Raw genomic sequence first — 26,392 nt, 5'->3', positions numbered from 1 at the left:
GAGGCAGAGGTTATCTTTTGAAGTGATTGTGTTGGCAGCTGAGTTAAGGGAGAAGGTAACTGTACCAGAGGAGGAGAAATAGCAACTCATGCTTATTTCAGATTCAGATTCAGATTCAAACTTTATTGTCATTGTGCAGTGTACAGTACAGAGACAACGAAATGCAGTTAGCATCTCCCTAGAAGAGCGACATAGAATATGAGCAATAAATAAATATATTTACATGCATACAGTCGTAGTAGTGCAATTTATTTCTGGGTAAACAGTCTGTGGTTGGGGTGAGAGCAGTCCTTGATGATGCTGAGCGCCCTCCGCAGACAACGCTTGCTTTGGACAGACTCAATGGAGGGGAGTAAGGAACCGGTGATGCGTTGGGCAATTTTCACCACCCTCTGCAATGTCTTCCGTACTGTGATACAGTCTATGTATTTATGTAGTTTTTGTATTTTTTTGTTGGGGTGTGTGTGTGGGGGGGGGTGGGTGGGGGAGTGTGTGAATGGGGGGGGGGGAAACTTTTTAAATCTCTCCCTGCACGGGAGACCCGACCTTTTCTCGTTGGGTTTCCGTTATCGTTGGGGCTGCAACGAGGAGCGGCCTCCAACAGGAAGAGACCGGGGACTCTGGTGCAGACGACTCACTGTCGCCGTCGCGGAGCTGGCCGAGTCCGGAGCGGGTGGAGCGGTGGAGGAGCGCTGCTGCTGCTGCTGCTGCTGCGGCCCGACCGGAGAGTCGGAGGCTTCAACGGCAGGTCTGTGGACGGTGGCACCGGGAGCCCGCGGGTCCCTGGAGGGAGACCGTTTTTCAGGGCTCTCGCAACGGCGACTTCCCCCGCCCGAGTTGCGGGGTTGAAGAGCTCCTGGAGCGGGGCCTACATCACTGCCCCGCGCGGCTTGGAATGGCCGCGGGACTCTGCGAGCGCACGCCGGGGGCTCTAACATCAAGAACCCGGTGTGCGACCTCGCACCACCCGGCGTGGCTTTAATGGCCGCGGGACAATCGCCATCGCCAGCCGGGGGCTATGACTTTGACTCTGACATCGGGGGGGGGAGAGTGCAGTGGAGAGATAAGTTTATTTGGCCTTCCATCACAGCAATGTGATGGATGTTTATGTAAATTATGTTGTGTGTTGGGTCTATTTGTTTGTAATGTACGGCTGCAGAAACGGCATTTCGTTTGGACCTCAAGGGGTCCAAATGACAATTAAATGTATCTTGTATCTTCTCTTGGTAAGGATGCTCTCGATAGTGCAGCGGTAGAAGTTCACCAGAATCTGAGGAGACAGGTGGACCTTCTTCAGTCTCCTCAGGAAGAAGAGACGCTGGTGAGCCTTCTGGACCAGAGTTGAGGTATTGTGGGTCCAAGAGAGGTCATATGAGATGTTGACCCCCAGAAACCTGAAGCTGGAAACAATTTCCACCTCTGTCCCGTTAATGTGGATGGGGGTGTGCGTCGGAATTGAACTACTTTTAAAATCACCAAATGACATGCGGGCCTGAAAGAAAATTGTGAGAAGCTATGGGGCATTGCTAAAGAACCCACATACCGTCTGCTATTCTCTATCTGTAAATTTTATTCTAACATTTTCTGTCAGCAAAGCTAAGCGATTGTAGTCTTATTGATATGTGACAATAAATTTTTTTCTTAATCACCTGGCTCAATTCATATGGTATATTTTTACAATTATATTTTTCAATTTTGTTTACTTCAAGCTAACCTTGTTAATCGCATGTGAAAGGGTATTTGAATTTTTACTGCATTCATTTTAATGTGTTTTTACAGTAAACTGCGCAGTTAAAAATCCAATGTTGTTCATTGCATCACTAAATATTTCTATTGAGTTTTGTCCAAGCATGTTATGTGTAAATTGAATCATTTGAAGTATATTTGAAGCCTTTCTTCACTGAAGCTTGCACAGCAAAAATATATAAATCCTTAAGTATAGCATTGTATTAGTAAGATCATGAATGTAGTGTTATTTCTAGAAACTTCTTCCTTCAAAAACATAGAAATGATGTTGATGAGCATGAGTTTGGTTAATCCAACCTAGAATACCTTGGAGGGAGTATGATCTTCAAGAATATCAGAATATATTCATGCGAATAAATGGCATGGTTTATTTTCTCTTTTTCCTATTTTTCTTGTCTCTAAATTAAGGATATTAAGGGACAGTAGGAAATGCAAACACATAAGGGATAATAACAAAGCTGAGAGGCTGTTCAGAAAATAAAACTGATATTGAAGACTGTTTCTGGCTAAGTGTGAACAATTAGATTCTTCTCAGTATTGTTATCAAACTTATTGATTATAACAAAAAATGAACCTTCTTTGAATAACCAAATATCAGTTTAATTTGATTATCATAGGTTTCAAGCACAAAATGACTGGTTTCGCTGCCATTTTTGGAGGCAAGCAGACATAAATATAGGGGTATGTCAGCTGGCTTCTCATTTTCATGACTAAATCTGCCTCTCTTCCACAGACTAAAGACCCATAGATCCAGCTTCTAAAAGTGCCTCTGCAATAAGCAATGCTTGGAATTATAACAATTGAAAATGTACAGAGACTGAATATAGCTATTGTTAAAGCGAGTTTGGCATCCATATTTGAATACAGGCAGTATTTGGTAAATAAGATGCCATCGGTGTTTCAATAACTGAAACGTATACTGCGCCACCCAGCTCATCCTACCTGATTCCCAGATTTCTGTTTCTCTTCTAAAAATATTTTAGATATTTCTTATTGAGCCAAAGTATAACTTCTATAAAGTTGCTCCTATGTCTTCAGATATCCTTTTGAAAAATAAATTCTTCTGTGATCACAAAAAGCAAGACATAGACAATGAAGATGAGAGTGTGTGATGTTTTCAGATGATGAAACCAAAACTGATAGAAATGTACTTGATCAGTTTAATAGTCAGGTTCTGACTGAAATTAGTATAGCTGTAATACGACATAGTTCTGATTGAAGGTAAAGGATTGCTTGACCCACAAGTAGGCAAATAAACTCAGTTCATTAAGGACTTTCCATTGATGCTAAACAGGCTAGTCAAATATTATCAAGATTAATGCTGTAATAGAGGAAGGAAATCATGATTTATTGACAATATTCTCAGCAGATTTCCTATTGTTTTGATTCATGATATGACTCCCTACTTTCAAATATTTCATATTTGCTCCCTGTCTTAAACAAATGAAGCTTAAGATTAATTTGGATCTAAAGTCCAGGCCTCAATTGGATGTTATTTACATTTTTAGTGATGGGAAGATGAAGAACAGATTCCAGATTTGTACTGACATGGAATTAACAATCGTTAAATTAAGTATTTGCCATGTTTTTATTAAAGACTAAAAGTAATGAAGAAATTGATGATGCTCTATTTTGCTTCAAGATTTTGAATGTGTAGCTTTATCATTTCTAGCATAAGTAATATAATTAAGATATTACAAATTGAAAAGCTTGAAAAGAATAATCTAATCAATAATGGCCAACATTTTATTCTGAAAATCCAAGAGCTTTAATCTCTATTTCTCACTGCAAACTATATTCAACTGCATACTGATTAAGTTGCTTATCATGCCGTACTATTATCATCTGGAAATTAGTTGTGCAGCTCTCTTAAAAATAGCATATACAGTGACATTTAAGATTTAAAGACCGCATGGATGAACCCTGTTCATCCTTGTCTAGCAAAAAAATAAAACGGGGAAGGCGGCTCAACTGTGGCTAATGAGGGAAATCAGGGATAGTGTTAAATCCAAGGAAAAAACATATAGATTGGCCAGAGATGCAGCAAACTGGAGGACTGGGAGAAATTTAGAACTCAACATAGGAGGACAAAGGAGTTAATTAAGAGGAGGAAAAAAGAGCAAGAAAGAAAGCTAGCAGGGAATATAAAAAATGACTCTAAAAGCTTCTTTAGCTACTGCATGTAAACAGGAAAAGATCAGTGAAGACAAGCATAGGTCCCTTACAATCAGAGACAGGTGAATCTACAATGGGAAACAAAGAAATGGCAGAACAGTTAAATGAGTACTTTGGTTCTGAATTCACTAAGGAAGACACAATCTCCTAGAAATACTAGCAGACCGAGGATATAATGGGAGGAAGGAACTGAAAGACATCCACATGTCAGGAAATGGTGTTAGGTAAACTGTTGGGACTGAAGGCTGATAAATCCCCAGGGCCTGATGATCTGCATCCCAGAGTATTGAAGGAGGTGGCCCTAGAAATCGTGGATGTAGGTGATCATTTTCCAATGTTCTCTTGACACTGGATCAGTTCCTGTGGACTGGAGGGTAGCCAATGTAACCCCACTTTTTAAGGTAGGAGGGACAGAGAAAATGGACTAGTTAGCCTTACATCGGTAGTGGAGAAGATGCTTGAGTCGATTGTTAAAGATGTAATAGCAGCACATTCGGAAAGCAGTGACAGGATCGGTCAAAGTTAGGGAAAATCATGCTTGACTAATCTTCTGCAATTTTTTGAGGATGTAACAAGTAGAATGGACAAGGGAGAGCCAGTGGATGGGGTGTAACTGGACTTTCAAAAAGCCTTTGACAAGGTCCCACACAAGAGATTAGTGTGCAAATTTGGAGCACATGGTATTGGGAGTAGGGTATTGACATAGATAGAGAACTGGTTGGCAGACAAAGAGTAGGAATTAACGGGTCCTTTTCAGAATGGCAGGGCAGTGACTCGTGGGGTGCTGCAAGGCTCGATGCTGGGACCCCAGTTATTTACAATATATATTAATGATTTAAATGAAGGAATTAAATATAGCAACTCCAAGTCTGTAGATGACGCAAAGCTGGGTGGCAGTGTGAGCTGTGATGAGGATGCTATGAGGCTGCAGGGTGACTTGGATAGGTTGGGTGAGTGGGCAGATGCACGGCTGATGCAGTATAATGTAGATAAATATGAGGTTATCCACTGGTGGCAATAACAGGAAAGCAGATTATTATCTAAATGGTGTCAGATTAGGAAAAGGGGAGGTGCAACGAGGTGCTTATACATCAGTCACTGAAAGTAAGCATGCAGGTGCAGCAGGCAGTGAAGAAAGCTAATGGCATGAGGCCTTCATTGCGAGAGGATTTGAGTTTAGGAGCAATGAGGTCCTTCTGTAGTTGTACAGGGCCCTGGTGAGATTACATCTGCAGTATTGTGTGCAATTTTGGTCTCCTCATTTGAGTAAGGACATTTTTTCTATTGAGGGAGTGCAGTGTAGGTTTATCAGGTTAATTCCCGGGATGGCGGGACTGTCATATGATGAAAGAATGGGTCAACTGGGCTTGTATTCACTGGAATTAAGAAGTATGAGAGGTAATCTTATAGAAACATATAAAATTCTTCAAGGATTGGACAGGCTAGATGCAAAAAAATGTTCCCAATGTTGGGAGAGTCGAGAACCAGGGGTCACAGTTTAAGAATAAGGGGTCGGCCATTTAGGACTGAGATGAGGAAAAACCTCTTCTCCCGGAGAGTTGTGAATCTGTGGAATTCCCTGCCATAGAAGGCAGTGGAGGCTAATTCAATGGATGTTTTCAAGAAAAAGTTAGATTTAGCTCATCGGGCTAAAGAAATCACGGTGAAATGGGGAAAAAACAGAAATGGGGTACTGACTTCAGATTATCATATTGAGTGGTGGTGCTGCCTCGAAGGGCCGAATGCCCTATTCCTTCACCTATGTTTCTATGTTTCTATGGCATGGGAAGATCCCATTACTGAGTGATATCTTGTAACAGGGTAATATTAGCATCTTCATCTTCTTTAGTACCTTTTAGTATAATTAGTTGCTGAATGCAAATTAAAAAGCTTTCAGCAATACTTGGCTCATAATTGACTAATTATTCATTCACAGTGTGCGTTTTGAAATAGGATTTATTATAAAAAAATCAATTTGAAAATCATCTTTTTGGACATCGTACAATAATATCGAACGTCAACAAACTTCATTGGAAATTATTTGGTCTTTTACGATGATAATTTATTAAGAAAGAAGTTATGAAAATCTCAAAGTGCAGCAATAATTTGGAACCACTATATTTGTGATAACTGGACAAAAAGAGCACTGCAAATGACCAGATTACGTTGGAGATCAGATGACAAAATCATATCTCCAAGCAATTCATTTCAGTTTTAAGTTATAATTTATTAAACAACCTTCACTATGCAGAAAGGATTTTGAAAAAGCTTGGTTGATGCAAGATTATCTACAAAACAGCTTTACACGATATACCAACAGTTGACAGTAACTTAACTCAGATATACTACAAAGTTCATTAATGGGCTGAATTATGCTTAATCAATCTGCTGACTGCACCAGAAACACATATTAATCTACCAGTAGCATGTATTGACTGAGGTACCCATGGAATGGCCATAGCATAGCCCTTCACACCATGACCATTCCGCAATGTGGAGTATCTCAGTAGTGTAACACGGTCCTGGATATACCCAACATTGCTTGGATATTTAGAAATATTGAAATGAATTAAAATAATATGTAAGCTATTTAAAAATAATTAAAAAGAAAATAATGAATACTTAAAATACATCATACTAATTACAACATAAAAAAATCAAATTAAATTGAAAACATATATTTTCATGTGGGTTGGAAATTCTGTTTGTGCAGCTGTTAGACCCATTGGTGGACTCACTGGAGAGTTCCTTACATCTAGCCCATGTTGAATAGCAGAGGGTAGGTGGGCTTCATTCCCCAAAGAACCTGCTGCTTCAACCAAGCACAGTGAAACCTATTGTTCATCCTCATAAATACAATTGACACAGTCTTTTCTTCAGAAATATCTAGATTATTTTTGATATCAAGAAACTGTGAGTATCCAACGTTGTTATTAATTCTAGCAAGGAAGATGTTATTATTCACAGTGTATGTACAGGGATAACCAAGTAATCAATCACAAACTATTACAGCAGTCCTTCAGTTATCTGTGCTGTGAACTCTATGAATTTGGTTTCACCTGTCACTAAACAGCATAAAAATGGTAAAGCCTCTAACTTTAAAGTACCTCCAGTTTATTTGTTAAATGAAATGGTCTTTATTTTTTTGTCATGAATTTATGCCGATTTAGGGTGAAAGATATCAAAACATATTAAATTTCTGATGCAGTTTCAGTACAGAGCAAGTCAGGTTTCACAGAGCACATTTATGAGTCGGGAAAATTTAGTTTTCTTCCGTTCTGATAACCTGCCTCAATCCGTAGAGGAGACTCTCACGCCCTCTTTTTGAGATTTTTGAGAAATGAAAGCTCTTCCCGAACCCACTGCTCGATCCACAAGTCTCAACATAAACCAATTAGAATCAAAGTTTTTCTCCAATAGCATTGTCGTTGTACATTTTGAGGTTATTAATACACTTGAATTTTTAATATATCCTGATAACTGAAGTTCCACTGCATTTAACGCACAAAAGGATTAACAGATTTTCGGGGAATATTTGATTCTACGAACCACAGGACAAGTACAAAAATAACACAAATGCATTACTACCATGCTATGTTAAATAAGCACACACTAAAAACAATACATAAAAAACACTTCTCAAACAAATGTGTTCATACTGCACAGAGTGTAAGTGTGTTTTTACTGGGAAAAGTTCTTAGAATATATAAATATTTTTATAAATATTGTTTTTTTAACTTCTGCAGTATTTTATCATGTTGCCGGTAAATACAACAGAAATAATGGATCTGCTTTACAATATTAATTTAAACAAGCATCAATTTTAAAGTTGTCATTTCAAATAATAATGGAATATTGTGAAAGACATGATTGTGCAATTTCCCTTTTGATTAATATATAGAAAACTTAATTATATTTTATAATATTATAAAAAAAAGTAATCCAAATTTACTAATCAATAGTTAAGTTGCCTCTTAAAATGTAGATTTGTTTTCTACTTAATCATCCCTATCCTCTATCTATCCCTGCGTCATATCCCCGTTTATTTATAGCCTGAAAATTGTAAGCTGCAAAAAATAGCAATTTATAGACTGTATTACGTATGAGGCAATGCACATGATACACTATGTGGGGAGAAGAACACATCATTCATACACCCATCAAAAGAAGCATGAAACCTAAAATTCACTGCTAATTATATAGCGTCTCATGCTTTCCATGGTTTTCACAGCCTGACAAACCTGGCTCAGAAAGCTGCCTCTGCTTTGACCTGTTATCAGCTACTGTACCATTCATTTTCCTTTGCTGGTCTTCCCAGGTTACTTCTATTATAAATCAAATAGAAACATAGCAAACAATACAATTTAAAGTGCAAAATAAAAAGGGATTTACTCAATTAAAAGGTTGTAAAAAAAACATAATTTTGTAAAAACATTTGTGAAAGTCACGGAAAAGTTGTATCCGATAACTATACAATATGACAGAGTAAAGATTCTAGTTTCAGTAAGTCACTCAATTTAGTCCTTACGTTGATTGCAAACAACACCAAAGCAAGTTTGAAGAAAAAGATGGTTTTAAACAAAATCTGTTGCAGCTTTTAACTTGACTAAGGTAATGGGCTATTGAAGCGCCAGATCTACCAGACGAAATATAATATATTATCTACCCCCTTACATTGAGTGAATTTACATATCAGAAGTAGATTTGTCCAAGTTGGTGTCAATGTACAAATAATTTTAATGGCCTTTTAGATCAGTTTCCTGTACTGTGCATGCAATTTTAAAGACTATAAACAGGCATTGTGAATCAAGAATAATTGCACAGCTATTTGCATTGGCATTATGTATTCATTCAATCCTTGACCTGAATAATCTATTGAGTTCTACTTAAAAACTGGCACATGCAACATGTTTACCATGATCATATTGGCAGTTTGTTTTGAGTAAGTACTTCAGGGCCATCTTTGCAGGCACTGAATGCAAGGTTTGGAACGCTGAGAGAGATGGCAGAGACGTATACACGTGGAAGCACCCACAGACTATAAAGGGACACATGTTCTCATCTCAAACACTCTGAAGACCAATGTTTCCACAGGTTTTGGAGAATGAAGGCCATTGTTGCTGAAACATACGATATTCTCAAATCTCTAGTCACACACAAAGGTCACTGTGAATCTTAACTTGCGAGCCAGTTAAACACTGCTGGTCTATGCCTTTCTCAGTTTGCTGCTTAACGCAGCATCAGGGTGGTCCCTGATGCTACTTATCAATGGCATTATTCTTCAGTGATATTGATAAGGATTCATATTCATGTGGCATTTCCTTATTGTCAACTTCAACAATGCTAATCATGATGAACTGCACTCATATGATTTGATCTCCCTTCGGAAAACAGATCTCTTCATGAGGACCTACTCACTCCATATCCAAATTTACATTAACCATTAGAAGAATAGTCTCAAGATCAATGTCATGTATACTGGAAGCATACAAGACTCCTTCATTCTAAAGGACTCCACTTTGCCAACATCCTTCATTGACAGTACTGCCCAGTCAGTATTGAGTGTCATGGACTTTGCTACAGGTTCTAACTTATTCTTCCTGTGTTACTAGGAAAGCCAAGGCATAAATAGGATCTGAGTTTGTGGGCACACTGCTCACAAACTCCAGGCATATAGAGAGGAGGTGGAACAGCTGGTGAGCTGGTGCAGCAGGAACAACCTTCTCCTAAATGTGAACGAAACCAAGGAGATTGTCGTCGATTTCAGAAGGAAAATTCAGCCCAGTCACACTCCACTTTGCATCAACAACTCAGCAGTGGAGCAGGTGAAAAGCATCAAGTTCCTGGGGGTGCATATAACGGACACCTTAAACTGGTCCACAAACATTACATCTCTGGCAAAACGGGCACAGCAGCGGTTGTACTTCCTCCGCAGGTTGAGAAGTTTACACCTCCACCCTCCCATCCTCGCCACTTTCTACAGAAGCACAATTGAGTCGATCATGACCAGCTGCATCTCTACGTGGTGCGGCAGCTGTACAGCTGCGGATTGGAAGTGCCTTCAGAGAGTGGTGAGGACAGTGGAAAAAATCATTGGGACTTCTCTTCCTTCCATCATGGACATGGGGTACAAGCGCTGTCTGATTAGAGCTAAGGGCATTACCAGAGCCCCCACACACCCACAATTTGGACTGTTCATACTGCTTAACTCTGGGAGGAGGTACCGCAGCATGAAGAGCGGGACAACCAGGTTCTGCAACAGCTTCATCCCCCAGGCCATAAGATTACTGAACAATCAACAAAACCGAGGCTAGAACTTTTTAAATATCGACATTTGTTAAAAACTTTTTATATATATTTATTTTACAGAACCATGCACATGAGGCATTTTTATGGACGCACCTAGAACTTTTAACTATTACCTGATTTTGGAGAGTAAAATGCAACAAAATTTTGTTCAAGGTGCACTGTGTCTAGGTGTATATCTGAATGACAATAAAGTTTTCATTCATTCATTCATTTAACAATCTGGCTACCTGGATAGCTCAGTTCATATGCTGGAGGTATACAACCAGAAGAGCAGATACCAGAATAAAGAACAGGAGGAAGACAAAAATAGTAGCAACATGATGATCTGGCGCTACAGGTGCAGGGGCATGTGATCGTGTGGCTAGTGGCAGGAGGAAGGCTACAGCAATGGTGATCCTGCCTAAATTCTAATTACCATTTATTTGTAAAAGAAAAACCTCATTCAAGGAATCCTCAAGGACACCTTGTATTCAACTGTGTCCAGGGTGACTTGTATAGGGTGGACAATATTGAGAGTAATGACTCGATGGTGATTATGTCACATGAGGTGTATCATGCCATGAACAAGCTGTCCAACAACAAAGCAAGTGGCTTGGATCATATTTCTGCTGAACATCTTAAGAATGCGAGTATGAGGATAGCTCCTCTCCTAGCTATTTGTTTTACTGGCTTTATGATTCATGGCTTGTTACCAAGACTCAATGTTGTCTGTCCTGTTAGTGCCGGTCATTAAGGACAAAGCTGGTAAAGTAGGCAGCCTAAATAATTACAGGCCCATAGCTTTAGCCAACATATTGTCAAAAGTTTTAGAAAAGTTCTGCTGGATAGAATAAATGAGTTTGTTAACTCCACAGTTAACCAGTTAAACATGGTAATGACTTGTGCATAGATTGTAAACAAATATAGAGGCAAAAACTCTCCAATCCTTATGTGCTTTATTAATGCTTCCAAAGCCTTTGACCGTGTTAATCACAGAAAGCTGTTCGATTAAATGAGTCAAAGAGGGGTGCCTAAATACATTGTGAGAATTCTGGCCTACTGGTATGCCCACCAGACTGCAAATAAAATGGGGCAATAGGGTCTCAGCCCTATTTGGGGTTAGCAATGGTGTTAGACAAGGGGGAATTTTGTCCCCAGTCCTTTTTAATCTATATATTGATGATCTGTCTAAACAATTGAAAGCCTGTAACACTGGGTGCGTGATTGGTAATATTTTAGTGAACCATATTATGTATGCAGATGATCTTGTGGTCTTTAGTCCATCTGGCGCTGGTATCCAGCAGCTCCTTACTATATGTTCTGTGTATGGTGTGAAACATGATATTAAATATAAAGCTAGTAAGAGTGCTGTTATGATCTGTAGAACCAAAGAGGATAAATGTCTAAAATTTCCTGATTTTAAATTGCCTGACAATAATCTTAGTGTCTGTAATAAGATAAAATATCTAGGGCATTTTATTACAGAACAAATGACAGATGATGAGGATATTTATAGGCAACGACGCATGCTGTATGTACAGGCGAATATTCTCTTGCGTAAATTTGGTGCGTGTGCAGATGTGGTGAAGATGTCGCTATTTAGAGCATACTGCACACCACGCTACACTGCGCACCTGTGGTCGAACTATTTAAAGACAAGTATGCAGAGACTAAAGGTGGCATATAACGATGCCATGAGAACACTGCTAAGGCAACCTAGATGGTGTAGTGCCAGTAATATGTTTGTGGCTGCAGGAGTCAGTACTTTAGAAGCTATCCTAAGACACCACATGTATAAATTCATTTGCAGGATAAATGACTCTAAAAGAGTAATTATTGTGGCCTTGTCAAACATAAGGGTTAGCACTACACGCTACAAATCCCAGTTGTGGAGACACTGGTATCGTTGTCTTGTTGTAGGACATTGATCATCTTTTAATCTGGATTTTTAACTCATGTATTGTGGGTTTTTTTAAATTATAATTTATGATGCTTTTATAAGTGATATACTAAGATTTTATATGTACTTTATGATATATATATTTTAATATGCGATGCATTTTTTTTAATGTAATGTTGCCCCTTGTCTGGACCTCGAGTCCGAAATAAAGTTTATTATTATTATTTGTTATATTGATTTATCATTGTCCACTTGACTAACGAAAAATAAAATAGGTCAAAGACAATTTCACCAACAAGGAGGGAGATGAGAGGATGCAATTTTCCAGGAAGTTATAGGAATTCTGACCACTCACGATGCATTACCGACTGTTACAAGAATCCCAATCAAATGCTCAGCTGTTTTATGTTTACTGCTTATGAATTCTGCAACCAAATACCATTGGCATCAAATACAGCCAATCTAAAATGCTTTGGCTGGAAGCATTACATTACAGGATCAATGAAGGGCACATAAAAGGTAGACCTACAGCAGCTGTGATTAATGGATACTTTATTCAATGCCGATATGACCTAACATCGATAAGATGGTGCAACCAACTCAAAAATTCCTTTGAGAAGTTTGAGAAAATTAAGGAACAAACATCACTGGTTTTCCATTAAAGGTTGAGCCATGATCAACTGCTTATTTAAAATCTGTTCTCAGTGATTTCATAGTCGCTCGGTTCTAGAGAAAACAATTCCCTCTTTATTATTAATTTACTGTACATTTTATGCTGCTTCTCCCTAGGCAGTCCCTCAAGAATACTTACTTTCACTCAGGTTTTGTGGGTTCTAAGGTGGGTACCACAGATATGAAGCAAGCGTTGATCAATGGGGTGAGTGGATGGGCAACCTGTGAATGAGGAATTTTGTGCTTAACAAAAGCTTCTGTGTGCACCTGATCTAAGGTCTCGAAGTTCATAGCAATACAAATATTTCTTCTCTACTTTGAGTGGTCTTGGGCTAGAATTTCCCCAGAGTCAATGAGAATGTTGCATTTATTTCAGGAGGCCTTGAGGATATTTTTGAATCTCGTGTTTAGGAAGGAACAGCAGATGCTGGTTTAAACTGAAGATAAACACAAAATGCTGGAGTAACTCAGTGAGACAGGCAGCATCTCTGGAGAGAAGGAATGGGTGACGTTTCAGATCATGACTCTTCTTCAGACTGAAAGACACCCATTCCTTCTCTCCAGAGATGCTGCCCGACTCGCTGAGTTTTTCCAGCATTTTGTGTTTAACTCCTTGAATCTCTTCCTCTGTCTACCCAGTAATCTCTTCCTAAGACAGTGTGGAACAAAGTACCTGTTTTAGGATACTGTTGGATCATAATGTGCTCAACATGGAGAGCATTTCGAGGTGTAAGTTTTCAAGCATATCAACATTGCAGCAGTGGGAGTGCCGGCTTGTTTTCAATATCAAAGGTCTTTAACAAAAATGAACCAATCCACAATTGGTCTGCGTACCTCCAAAATACTAATTTATCAATAACAGATGAATAGTAATGAATGCAAGCACAAAAGAACACAATTCAGTGAGCCAATCGGGATATGATGACTGGCTGCAAATCCTGCCATTGGTCCCAATGCAATGATCGCCAGCATCAGCCATTTCATGCACACCACTGTTACAGTCGATGACGATTGTACTGGAGATATATTAAGTGTATCTACAGTAACAAATTATTTATAAGTTTTGGCAATGAATGATAACAACAAACCACACTGCTGCAGCAGCCAGAGAGATGTTAAGTATCACAACGGGCTCTGGAAGGACACCCTGCCAACTAGTGAGAGAGTTGGTGGAAACCACAATGCAATGAAGTACAGTGAAGAAAGGTCTTGTGGTCGACCCTTGGTCAGAATAGTTGACCTATTCCGACACAGCCCAATCAGCTGACCCTGAGCAGATAAGAATATTCTGGGAACTGAAATCCTCTGCAAGGGACAATGCGATAAATTGGCATGAGGAGGTTTGTAATGCCTGGAAGGTATGTACATAAATACATACATAGGTAGACACAAAATTCTGGAGTAATTCAGAGGGTCAGGCAGCATCTCTGGAGAGAAGGAATGGGTGATGTTTTGGGTCGAGACCCTTCTTCAATTTAAACCAGCATCTGCAGTTCTTTCCTAAATACATACATCGGCACATAAGGGACAAATGGCGTCAACTGGGCCTTATGGGACAGCTGGCAGCAGTAATACCAGAGACCAACAACTGCACAACAAACCCCCAAATCCCTGTCTTGGAGAAAAGCTTGTTTCATCAATACCAAGCCAGGTAATACCTAAATACAAGTAATAGATTTCAGCTGTTGTGAAACTCAAGAGTTAATGAGTCTGTTTTGAAACTATGCAGCTAATTTTGAGTTGATTAAACCAATTGAAATAATTAAGGATAGTTGTTAAGCAAAATCATTGCATCAAATTGACAATGTTGCCATCAGCTCATTTAATATATTTAAAAAAAATCCAAGCCTGGCTAAGATAGAGTTAAGGTATGAGCATACATTATATGAACAAACTAATTTTAATAAACAATTAAACTTATCTGTGGTAGATGCATATATGTTGTTTGTGTGTATGTATGCAGGTGCTTGATCATGTCAATGTATACCACATGTGAATGGGATATACAGGGCTAGCACGCATATTGCCTTCTTGATCAGTTATTGGTCTAATACACAGTGCTTTCCCTTGGTGCTGCAGCCAGGCAGTACATTGACTGCAATGTTGGAGGAGTGTTCAAGGATCTGATTCAAGGAAAGGATCTGTCAATGTCTGTCCAGGATAACCACAATGTCTTGTTGTCGATGGGCCAGCTCCCGTCTAATATTTTTGCCTCGCTCATTGCACAACAAAGCTGAACATATTGCTTGAAAAGTTGGTTGAGATGCAGTAATGCTAGCCTCCAATGGTGGGACAGTAGCATCACACTGCACATCTAGGCTGCGGGCCGAGCATCAAAAATGTGACTAGAAATCAGTTTTCGTGACCCAAGTCACAGAACTACATTAAATTTTGCACAGATTTAGATGAAATATAATTGAGAAGGATGTCATAACTCGTCATTGCCGAAAGTTGCACATTAATTAATTAAACTAATTAGAAAATGAGATGAGATCGGGAAAGTAATCGCCATCTAGTGGTCAATGCCCATATTACACCATGGGCAGCCTATTACCGTGTTGCAGTCCATTTAAACTATATATTATTATACCTATATATATATACATATATATTAATGGCAAGGGAGACCATGCCCTGTGGAGGGTCAGGCAGAGGCTACAAAAACCAAAACCCATCTCATAGTCATTAAGTCTGCATGGACTTCAATTCATAACATTTCAACCTCTTCTTAATGTTAATGAGAATAACACTGTTACTACTATAGATAAATTAATTCATGTTCAAGTTCACATACACCAATTAATTTCTTCATAAACATCAGCCAATTCCTACCATTTCTCACTCCAATGGCAGCCTATAAAGTGCAATGAATATTCCTCCGTTTTTCTCCCGTGGTCGAAGCCTGGAAACGGCCTCTACGGACGGCACTATGTACAGCCTCCCCCCCCCTCCCCCCCCCCCGCCCGCGGAGAAGATCTGCGGCTCCGCGGTCGTGAATCGGCCGCTTTTTAATTGAGACCGCGGCTTCACTATGTTAAATACGTAGGCCCCGCGATCGGAGCACTTTTTCCCAGCAAGTTATCGCAGGCAGCTCCGAAATTAGATGATTAAGACTTATTACTCTACAACAAGCTGGCATTAGTGAAAATGTTTAATTTACCTTGTTATTGATACATATAGTTTAGGCCCTCAACTTCATGAATGATTTGAATAAGTGAATGAGTGAATAAGTGAGTGAATGAATGAGTGAGTGTGAATGAGTGAGAGTGAATGAGTGAAGGGATGAATGAGTGAATTAATGAGTGGATGATTGAGTGAATTAATGAGTGAATGAATGAGTGAGTGAATGAGTGAGCGATGAGTGAATGGATGAGTGAGTGAATGAAGGAATGATGAGTGAATGTACAGCCTCCAAATCTCATTTTTTCACATTATAAAGGGTGCAATTAAATTAATTAAAGTCCATACAGATTAATTTTCATAAATTCAGACTTTAGATCTTACCTTTCAGTTTGAGTTGATTCACAAAGTTTCACAACTTTGTGTTGCAGCACCTCAGCAGGGACTTTCTTTCAAGGCTTTCTTCCACTGCTATCACTTAGCTGCACATTCTTCAGACTTCTTAATGCTTTTCTCACTAAATTCAATTACCCTGCTGCAAGTTTCCACGACAAAGAACCTTCATCGGAATCTCCAGTAAAACAGGCATCAGTGAAGCCCTCTCAGCCATGTTGTGTGCTCCCTGCCTAGCTAGCCTGAAACAAAGCGCGTGATTGGCCAACTGGCATACAAATCAATGTTAAACGTGCCTTGATTGGACTAAAAATACCCAACATTTTTCCGCTTTTTCTCTAATTTAATAAAAACGTGCAAGTTGTTTTCTTGACAAGTTTCAGGGGTGATTTATATAATATTTTTACACAATATGTGAAAATTTCATGTAGTTCTGTGACTTGGGTCACGAAACACTGGAATAAAGCTCCTCGGCCCACAGCCTAATCATGGAAAACCTCTTATGGGACCAGTTAGTCAAAAATGTCTCACCTGCTGTGACCCAGACCATATTTCTATTGTTTCAACCAATCCAGCCACCCAGCATAATTCAGGCTACTATCTGGAGTCAGCACTCTGTTCTATTCAAAGAGCAGTCTGTTCTCAATGGACAAGCACCTGACCCAGAGGGCATCTCCTGTTCTTCACTTTGATCCTGTAGAATAGCAATCTGTTCATGGGTGCCATCAATGAGAATGCCAAGACAAGCGATAAGAATCTGCTTAAGAAGGAACTGCAGATGCTGGAAAATCAAAGGTAGACAAAAGTGCTGGAGAAACTCAGCGGGTGCAGCAGCATCTATGGAGCGAAGGAAATGAGAATCTGCTGATTGGTGACCTTTCTCGGTGTTTCTCTGTGAGAATATGTTCAAGAATGACATTATTTTGTTTCTTCCAGGGCAACAATCTGGTTGCATTGTGTTTGCTCTGCTCTTGGGGAAGAGAACTGTCACGTGATATATTTTTCTGCAGAATAACAATCTCCTCACAGGTGGCACATTTGTGCTCTTGATGAAGAGAAATCAATGTATGTGTGCTATGCTCTGTTCTTGGAGAACAATCAGACATGGCATATCTGTGTTTATAAAGAACAGCTGTCGGCCCACTGGTGTCAACCTCAGTAATGATGGAAACAGCAATGTGATTCCTGGTGAGAGTAGAATTGTAACTGGGTCAACCTGGGCCTGCACAGAGGCACAAAGCCAACTTATCAATACCTTCCTGATAGCGTCTGCTCAACACAATAGGAAGAGTTGAATGAGATTGTTGCCCCAGCTATGTAATGAAGTGAGCAGAGTAGCTGGCATTGTCCAGGCTTTGTATAACTTCCTAAAAGAGTTCCTCTTTGGACTCCTCCATGACACTTGCCATCCCATATCCTTGGTTGGGTAGGCCTGTCTACATACCAGCTTCTCAGAGTGCATTCACACCAGTCTTCCCATCTGAGTCCTCTTGAACAGTTCCAACATTTGGACTCCCACCTCCAGCACATTTGCCACATTAGGCCACATCCCCATTAAACATATCTAATAAATATATATTTTAATGCCAGTATCTGAAATGTTGCCTAGCAGTGCTGGGGGAAATAACATGGTGCGCTTTGCATCTTCAATATCATCTCCCTCCTCATATTTATTCTGTTGACCAAGCAGAAATAATGAAACTGTTGGTGTCTTGGTAATGCCTGATAAAAAGATGAGCAGTGGTTTGTGTGTATGTTGCTTCTTGGGAAATGGATCCGTGTACACACAGTTTAATGAGTGTTGATCCAAGCCTTCAAAATTAGATGGCAGAATGTAGATGAAACATGAGATATATACTCAGCATGGAGGATCTGAGGCTGTGGCCTCAGTTGGACCCCTGTGTTCCTGAGGTGAGAGCCTCTTCTCCAGCCTTGTGAGGTGGTGACTTCCAGGGGTACTCATTCCATACTGGTGGCATCCTTCCTATGATGAGACATGTTGACTGAAATCTAGAGAGAATTTATTTTTTTTAAATGCCAGTGATATCTGAATTACTAGCTGTGAGTAAATTAGTAAATATGGATGGAAGGAGTGGAATGTGCAGTCTGTGTGATTACGACAGACATTATGAATTAGTTGTTCCAGCTCCAATCTAGATATTTCTAATAATGCCATGGCATCTTTTCCTGCGGTGATCTGTGCAGCATAGTCTGTGCAGAAGGGGATAAGAATATTTGTAACTCTGACTGTTCGTGGCAAATGGCAATGCTTGAGGGCACTGTAGTACACAATGCTCCACTCCTGGCATAACTATCTGCTAAAGAACCTCAATCTTGATGCAGGGTATCAACCCAAAACATTGGCCATTCCTTCCCATCAACTGATGCTGCTCAACCCGCTGAGTTCCTCCAGATTTCAGCATCTGCAGTTTCCCGAGCATCCACTTCACTCCTGGCATAGGTTTCATTCAGAATAATTTCTCAATCAGGAAACGACGATGTGTTCTTCCTGCCCTCTGCTGCCTTTTCCTTCCACAGCATCCATGGTATACAGTATGTTACTGCTGTTGGCCTGCCCTGGAGAGTTACCCCTCAGGCTCAGATGCCCTGCCACCACTGCTGTTGCAGGGCTCACAGTGCAGGCAGGTGAAATTCAAACAGAAACTATCTAGATTCCTGCAGCTTTCCACTATGAAAGTAATCCTAACTATTATCTATGACTAGCAGTAGCCCACAGGGAATTTTATAATGATCCAAAAGGAGGTCATGGACTTTTGACAAGATTTGTGCTATCACTAAACCTTAGTCTCTCAAATAGGCTACCCTCTTTTTAAGCAATTGATGCCAAATGCTAAAATTGATAAGGATTATAAATTGGCTGTATTTTCAGGTGGTCGATTAATATCAGAGATAAACAAGAGCAAAGAATTGGATCATTCTTTTAAAAGCTATGTTGTAACTTTATAAAAGGCTGAGAAAGGACATGTGGGCAGAAAACATGTTACATATTCACCTGCCAACTGCAGGCTTAAATCACAAGTGGGATATTAACCTGCAAGATATTTAAGTGGATGAACCACTTAAATGTAAATCATGCTTCAATTCACCAATATTTAAACCAATGTAATTTTAACTGGAGTCTGAGAATTAAAATGATATTTCAGTTTTAAAACTTCACTGTGTGACACGACGATCAGTGTTACTTAGTGCCCTCCAAAACAAAGTTGCCATTTCTATTGCCCCTGATATATCCATCCATTGATTCCGATCTGAATACCCCCCTGTATTCCTCACTCACCATTGTCTGAAACTAAATGAGTGGCTCGAGGTTGCAGTCTTTGATTGCTGATATCTGTTCAGTGCCTTAGGGGCCTGTCCCACCAGCATGCCACGGACCCGACCTAACGTGGTCACTTGAGCCGTACGGCCTCGTGGAGCCGGTCTCACTTCCATCGCCGGAGCCGTATGGAGTTGTGCGGAGCTGGTCCCGACATCGCGCGGGGCTCCAAAAAACTGACACTGTCCAAAAATTCCACGCGACAACGGCCTGTCGGCCCGCAGTCGCATTGAGGCCGTACGCAGCGCCTCGACGGGCGTACGCAGTGTCTCGATGCCGTACGCAGCATCTTGACGCCATACGCAGTGTCTTGATGGCGTATGCCTAGCGCATGGTGTTGCGTGATGACGTAACCGCCCGACGCCGTGCGATGTCCAAATTCAGTCGGCCCACCTGCTGCCCAGCTGATTGGTGAGTGTGATGTCAGGACCAGCCCCGCACAACTCCAGACGGCTCCGCGGTTGGAAGTGGGACCGGCCCCGCGAGGCCGTACGCCTCAAGCCACCACGTTTGGTCATGTTAGACGCATGCAATCGCATGCTGGTGGGACAGGCCCTTTACACATTTTCGTTCTTAAGAATGAGTATCTTTGAAATCACCTTGGCCTCCTCTAAGAAACCCACTTGCTAGAGCAGTTTCCAATATTCTTAGAACACAGTTCAGTCCCTACAACAAGCAGAAAGGAAACTCTGTGGTTATTTTGTTTCCTGTTGACCTGTGGCCACATGGGTTTCTCCGGCTGCTCCAGGGTTGGTAAGTTAAGTTAAAGAAGACCAAGGCAGCTGGGAAACCGACCTGACCACAGGAAAACATGCATACTATTTTACTGTCTAACTAGACAGTACCGGAGCCCAGGATTTAACTGGAGCTACGAGGCAGCAAATCTACTATCTGCCTTACTTTGATGCTAGTAATGAACGAGGTCTATTGATTAACTGAGAATGATATGCATGTATTATGACAACATCCTCAATCCTGCAAGTCTGCAAAGACTAGGCAGGAAGATAGGGGTAATACCCGATCTATCCAGATCATAGGCTTCTTTAAGGTCAAACGGTTGTTAGAGCCCAATCTCTATTGCATCATTTGAGAATCTAACAAATTAGCAAAGGCTTAAATATCAAAATAAATGATATATTGCAGCACTGAAAACATATGCAGAAATTAACCCACAGATGGTGAAGATGAATTTCTTCATCCTTCCTGCCATAGATGAAAACCAGAATGCTGGATTGCCAGCATATCACCTATTTGTTCTTGTGCTTTAAGTATTGTTCATTTCCTGGCCGATTCCATTGCTCCACATCTCCATTCTCATGAAAAGAGATTGAAGAGGACGATGACATGTCTTATACCCAGCGGACCACATACACTGCTATCTTGTCATGCTCAAGTATTTTGAAAATTAACTTTGAAAGTTGCTGGCTCATCTACCTCACTAGTACTTAACAGCATGTAATGGAAAAAGGGCAGACTTGTGGGACAAACAAGATTGATTTTTTAAAGTGCCGGTAGAGGCAGAATGGATCATCTGAGCTATAAGATTCCATGTTTCTGATTCTGCTGGAATCTGCCAATTGCTTACCAGACATTACAACATGACAGCTTCAAACTGGAGCCTCAAGCAGTTTGAGAGCAAGTGAATATGAAATGGTGACTTACAAGAATGGAAAGATTTCAGGTAGGTAAATGACTCCCATCTAATCTCAACACTTTCACACACCATTCTAATTTGGGATGAAAATTTGAAACTCAAATTGTTTTTGTATTTATGCTGAAACCGGTCTATATAAGCAGAGCAAGTTTTCTACATACTATAAATTAAGTACCAGCTAAATTTTAAATCAATGGGATGGACTTTAATAAAAGCCCACCCAAAATTAAAGAATCCAAAGAATTTCTCATCACGAGAATGGAGTTCTCATAGAAATACACAGCGTAGAAACAGGTCTTTCAGCTCTCCAAGTACGTCAAACATTTACAGAAATGATAACATTAATCTGAAATGGACACAATGGGAACTCAATTATCTCGTACTGTGAGGCAATGGCTCCACTAGCTACACCACTGTGCACACACATAAACAGTTCACGAGCAGTTTCTCAGCAACCTCCCTTTCAGAATCTTGTAAATAATTTCTATGAAATGCTATTTGAAAAGTAGACCATGCAACATGAAGGAAATACCAATTTTAAAGTTACATTGTGATAATAATTAGGTGACCAGGTTTTGTTCAAAATGGTGATTGGGAGATTTTATCTGGGACAATGGGCTAATTCCCCCTCAATATAATGCTTTTAAATCCATCAAAGAGAACAAATGGGCTATTGATTTAATGCCTCATCCTAAAATTGAGACCCAAGTATGAAATAAATAATAAATGCAAAACAGAGATCGCTGATCTACCCTGGAGCCACTGTTGGCATGATGCAGCCGATGTCAATAACCATGGTCTGGTAAGGAGGAAGCAAGCAGATCTTGCACTTCTGTTAAAGGGCTTTCTCACGGTGCGATTGCCACTTTCATTTCACTGCACATCTCGTATGTGTATGTGACAAATAAACTTGACTTGACCTGACGCAAGACTTAACAAGAGTTTAACATCGTGGGAACCTCCTGCGATAACAGTACGGCATTCGTGGACCACCGAGGACCTCCGTGGCGCTAACGGCAGGTAGTCGTGTAACTTTGTAAGGTCGGGAGAAAATTCAAACATTTTTGAATTTCTCCAAGAGTGACTTGAGCACTTTTTGGTGAGCGTTGCAACATTGTAAGAACGCAGATGCCAGTGCGATATCCGTGCGATATCCGTAATGACTCTTGCGGGTACCGTGGGAACTCCTGCAAACGGTAAACCCGGAAGCTTGACAGAGGAGTAAAAAAGGTGGTCTCAATATCGCCAATGGACACTGTGTCCATCGAGGACGTCCCACCTAATTGTCATTGTTTGAGAATCTTTTTCACAGTAAGACTTGCAGAGATGTCTCTCAGAAAAGCGCAAAGGAAGGGGTCAAAGAAAGTCAGAAAGTTTTTAGCCATGCAGGTAAATGAGGAGGAGACTCAGCAAGAGAGACAGGTGGAGAGGCAAGAGGAGATGCCAGAGATACCACTGCCTGTGGGCTCCTTGGAGTTCTATTTAATTCCAGATCACTCTGGATTTGAGAATGCCTCCCGATGACCTGTTGCAATCCCCAATAGCCCAGCAGGACCATAACATAAAGGGAAGATGGCAGACTTGTAAGGCCATATAACTTCATCAGGGTCAGAGGGGGAACTGGTGGAGTGACACCAAGGAATAGGAAAATCTATGACCAGCCAGTACTCGATTATACCAACTTTGAGAAAGCGCATGTCTGAGACGAAGGAGTCAGAGTATCCCGGGTGCTCATGTGAGGATCTATTATATATTGTTTATGTAAAAAGTGACATCATTTAATGTTGCCACGTGATTTAAAAACACTACATTGTCCACGATGTAAAAGTCTGTTCACGACTACCTTTAATTTATCTTATAAGTCGGACAAGTCACTGCAGCTGTAATGTAACAGAATTGCCAGTACAGCTTTCAACCCTCTTTTTAAGTAGGACCCCATGTCTCTAAATCGTGCATGAAATCGTGCTGGACCACGACCATTTTCACTCTGGTGACATTTTTGCTTGTCAGGTCGCACCGTGAGAACCGGCCATTAGAAAGTGTATGCTTTTGGACATGGTGGTCTACAAGAGATGTGCTACACTAAATGCGGAGGGAATCATTTTGATTTCTAAATTTCTCTTTAGCTGACCAAAACTTTAATTTAACGGAATAAAACCAATGGAGGGTCTATTGCGGCACTCTACTTTAACGCAGGTGACCTGTTTTGCAATGGTTCGCTAACCAGTGGACCATTTATGGAAAAATCACCGCATGTGTGACCAGATCAGGGAGCTGGAAGGGGCAGAGAGGAATGGTGGCAGGACCAGAATTACAGACCAACTTTGGTGGTCAATGTCTGCAATCGCAATTCTACGAATTGAGATATTTAAAAAATTGGTGAAAAAAAGTGAGATCATTTGTCCCAATGATTAACACTGCAGTTATAAAACATGATTGTGCAATTTAAGTTACATTATTTCCTAACATATGTGAACTGTAATACTAATGAATAATTACCATTCCTGGATCAATTCAGTTTAATTTGCACCACATTGGTCAAAAGGAGCGTTATGTGAGGAATGCCATTGTCCTCAATGACATCTTGCTGCAGTCGCAAATTGTGAACCAGCCATTTAAAGTGGTCATGCTTTTGGCCCATGGTGGTCATCAAATAGATACTCACACTAACAATGAACTAAGAATCATTTTGATTTGGAAATTTCAGCTGAATAAAAGCGTTAAAAAACTGAATTTCTGGGGAGTAATTCAACGTGGTTGCCTGTCTTGCTGGGATAGGGCAAGTTGATGTTTTTTGGGAGGGGTTGAGTGAATTAATCTTCAGTGCAGAAGGTAAACAGATTAACTGAATGCTCCTGGCTGTGCTCTCATTGACGCACATACATTGGTGAGATCAGGTGTGATTGCTAACCTATTTGCAGTTATAAAAATGATTTTGCAATTTAAGCAAGCATTATTTCCTAACATATGTGACTGTAATAGATAATGATAATAACTACCATGTCCTGGATCATCCAGTTTAATTCCAGGCACCTCTTGGTCAAAATTGAACGTACTGTGCAAATTAGTATTACTCAATGCAACTGCAGTAAAATAAGTGGCTCATGCTGACAAATGACCCCAGAATGGTCATCAGAGCCACTCACACTGGGAAAATCTATTTTTAACTGGAAAATGCTGAAATAAACAGCGTTACGCAACTGAATTTCTGGAAGCAGAGGGAACATGTTGCATAAGAATCTGTGCAGGCAAGTTGATGTGCTTTTGCTTTGGGTTGAGTACATTAATCTTCAGTGCAGAAGGTAAACAGATAATCTGAATGCTGCCTGGCTGTGCTCTCAATGACGCACATACATCAGTGATAAATCAGCACTGATTGCTAACCTATTTCAACCACTTAAAAACCTTTCCTGCAAGCAGTAGAAGAGAAAAACATGACATCCATAGATAAGGATAATAACAAGTGTACACAGCCATCCATCATAATTCCAGGTACTCTGATAATTGAACATACTGTGCAAATTAGTATTACAGTTCAACTGCCTTAGTAAAATAAATTGAACAAAGTATCTTAAAACAAAGTATATGCAATCATCATGATCATGTTCTTGTATAAAAGGGACATTATTTTGCAAATTCAGCAATTAAAATGATTAAATTGCACAGCTGCTTGGAACAAAAACACTTTAAATATCTAATGTTTTCCTCCTCACTTGGACAGAGTGCTGACACCAACTGAATTACGTCTAACATTGTTCAAACATCATTTCTATTGAGGGTTTCATTTAGAAAAATACTTTTTGTTTTTAAAAAAGGGAAGAAGCCCAAAGCAGGTTTTGGTACAAAACCTGTCGGAACAAAAAATGCACAGTAATACAAAATTGTCATGCTAATGGGGTGTTTCATTGACAATTTAGGCTCATTATTATCATGTTAGCAGAAGTACAATGAAAAACTTTGTTTTGCATATTATCCAATCAGATGAGATAATACTATACCTCAATACAATGATTTTATAACAATTTGCAACTTGCTTCTCCACAGAAAGTATTGATTTAAAATGTTGATATTACATCTATAAAGAAAACTTGTTTAAATCTGTTCATATTTCATTTACTGGTGAATGTGGTCATGTTTTTCATCTAGTTAACTGATCATAAGATCTTTATTTCCTGGAAATGTCAGCACATTTAATATGAACACGAAGTTGAAAATAAAATGCTGCTTTATTGTGCAAAATGTGAAACTAGAAAATTAACTTCACATTTGACAATCAGTGGATAGCTGTTGTACACACAGTGGTGGAGAGAGGAATTGTCATTATTATTTAGTTAAGAATATATCTGTGAATAAAGACTGGGAAAAATGATGATGGTCATCAAAATATTTGGCAAATAAAAAAATGTTTTGAACATATTCTTTGCACATAAACAAGATTCAGAACAGAATAAGACTCTGATAGCGACAATGCTGAAAATGCACAACAAAATGGCTCTAATCCAAAAGACAGAAGGGTCAGATTTTCACAAGGGCCTTTTTTCTACAACAAATGAATGAATACTACAGAGGACAGCATTCTTTATCTATATATTTCATTTAAAAATATATATTTTTTCCCTATCAGATGCAGACATACGGTAGGGATGTCTACATATTTCACTATTAGCTTTCTTTATTATGACACACTACTGAATTACAGGCCCTCTATGGAAGACAATACATGTTGTTCCTTACCAAAGCAAGTCAGTAATTCAACCAATGGCAATAGTACGCAGAGAACCTTACCTCAAAAATCTCACATTCGGGGTATATAGTGGGATAAGTGGATGTGAATCATGCAATTTAAACATTATTAACCAAATGTATTTAAAGTAAGGCTTGACCAATTTGGAAGCAGCATTGTTACAATTTTAATGCGTGTAATCTGCCATTTCTACCATTTAAATGATCTTCCATTGAAATGATAACTTTAGGTTCCTATGTTGAAATATGCGTAGAAATTCATTCTTGATCAAAAATAGTAATTGTGGTATATTGTGGCGGGGACTAGAAGGAGTCCAGCCAAAAACTGATCGGACATGAGATGCGTGCACTAGATGTGTTTATT

General features: G+C 39.8%; 1 protein-coding gene across 2 annotated transcripts in view; it reads right to left on the bottom strand.

Moving 5' to 3' along the window:
- rims2a (regulating synaptic membrane exocytosis 2a) overlaps positions 1-26,392 on the bottom strand; it is a 684,525-nt gene that overhangs the window by 202,754 nt on the left and 455,379 nt on the right. Inside the window, exon 1 of one of the 2 annotated variants that reach the window (XM_055634902.1) lies at positions 2,689-2,705. The exons of the other annotated variant lie outside the window; for it this stretch is intronic. The gene's annotated coding sequence lies outside the window, so the exon portion shown is untranslated. Of the gene's footprint in view, positions 1-2,688; positions 2,706-26,392 lie in introns of those variants that run through there. 2 annotated transcript variants of the gene reach the window in all.

This window comes from Leucoraja erinacea, chromosome 4 (genome assembly GCF_028641065.1).
Source record: "Leucoraja erinacea ecotype New England chromosome 4, Leri_hhj_1, whole genome shotgun sequence".
NCBI lineage: Eukaryota > Metazoa > Chordata > Chondrichthyes > Rajiformes > Rajidae > Leucoraja > Leucoraja erinaceus.
This window is presented reverse-complemented; position numbering and strand designations above follow the sequence as displayed.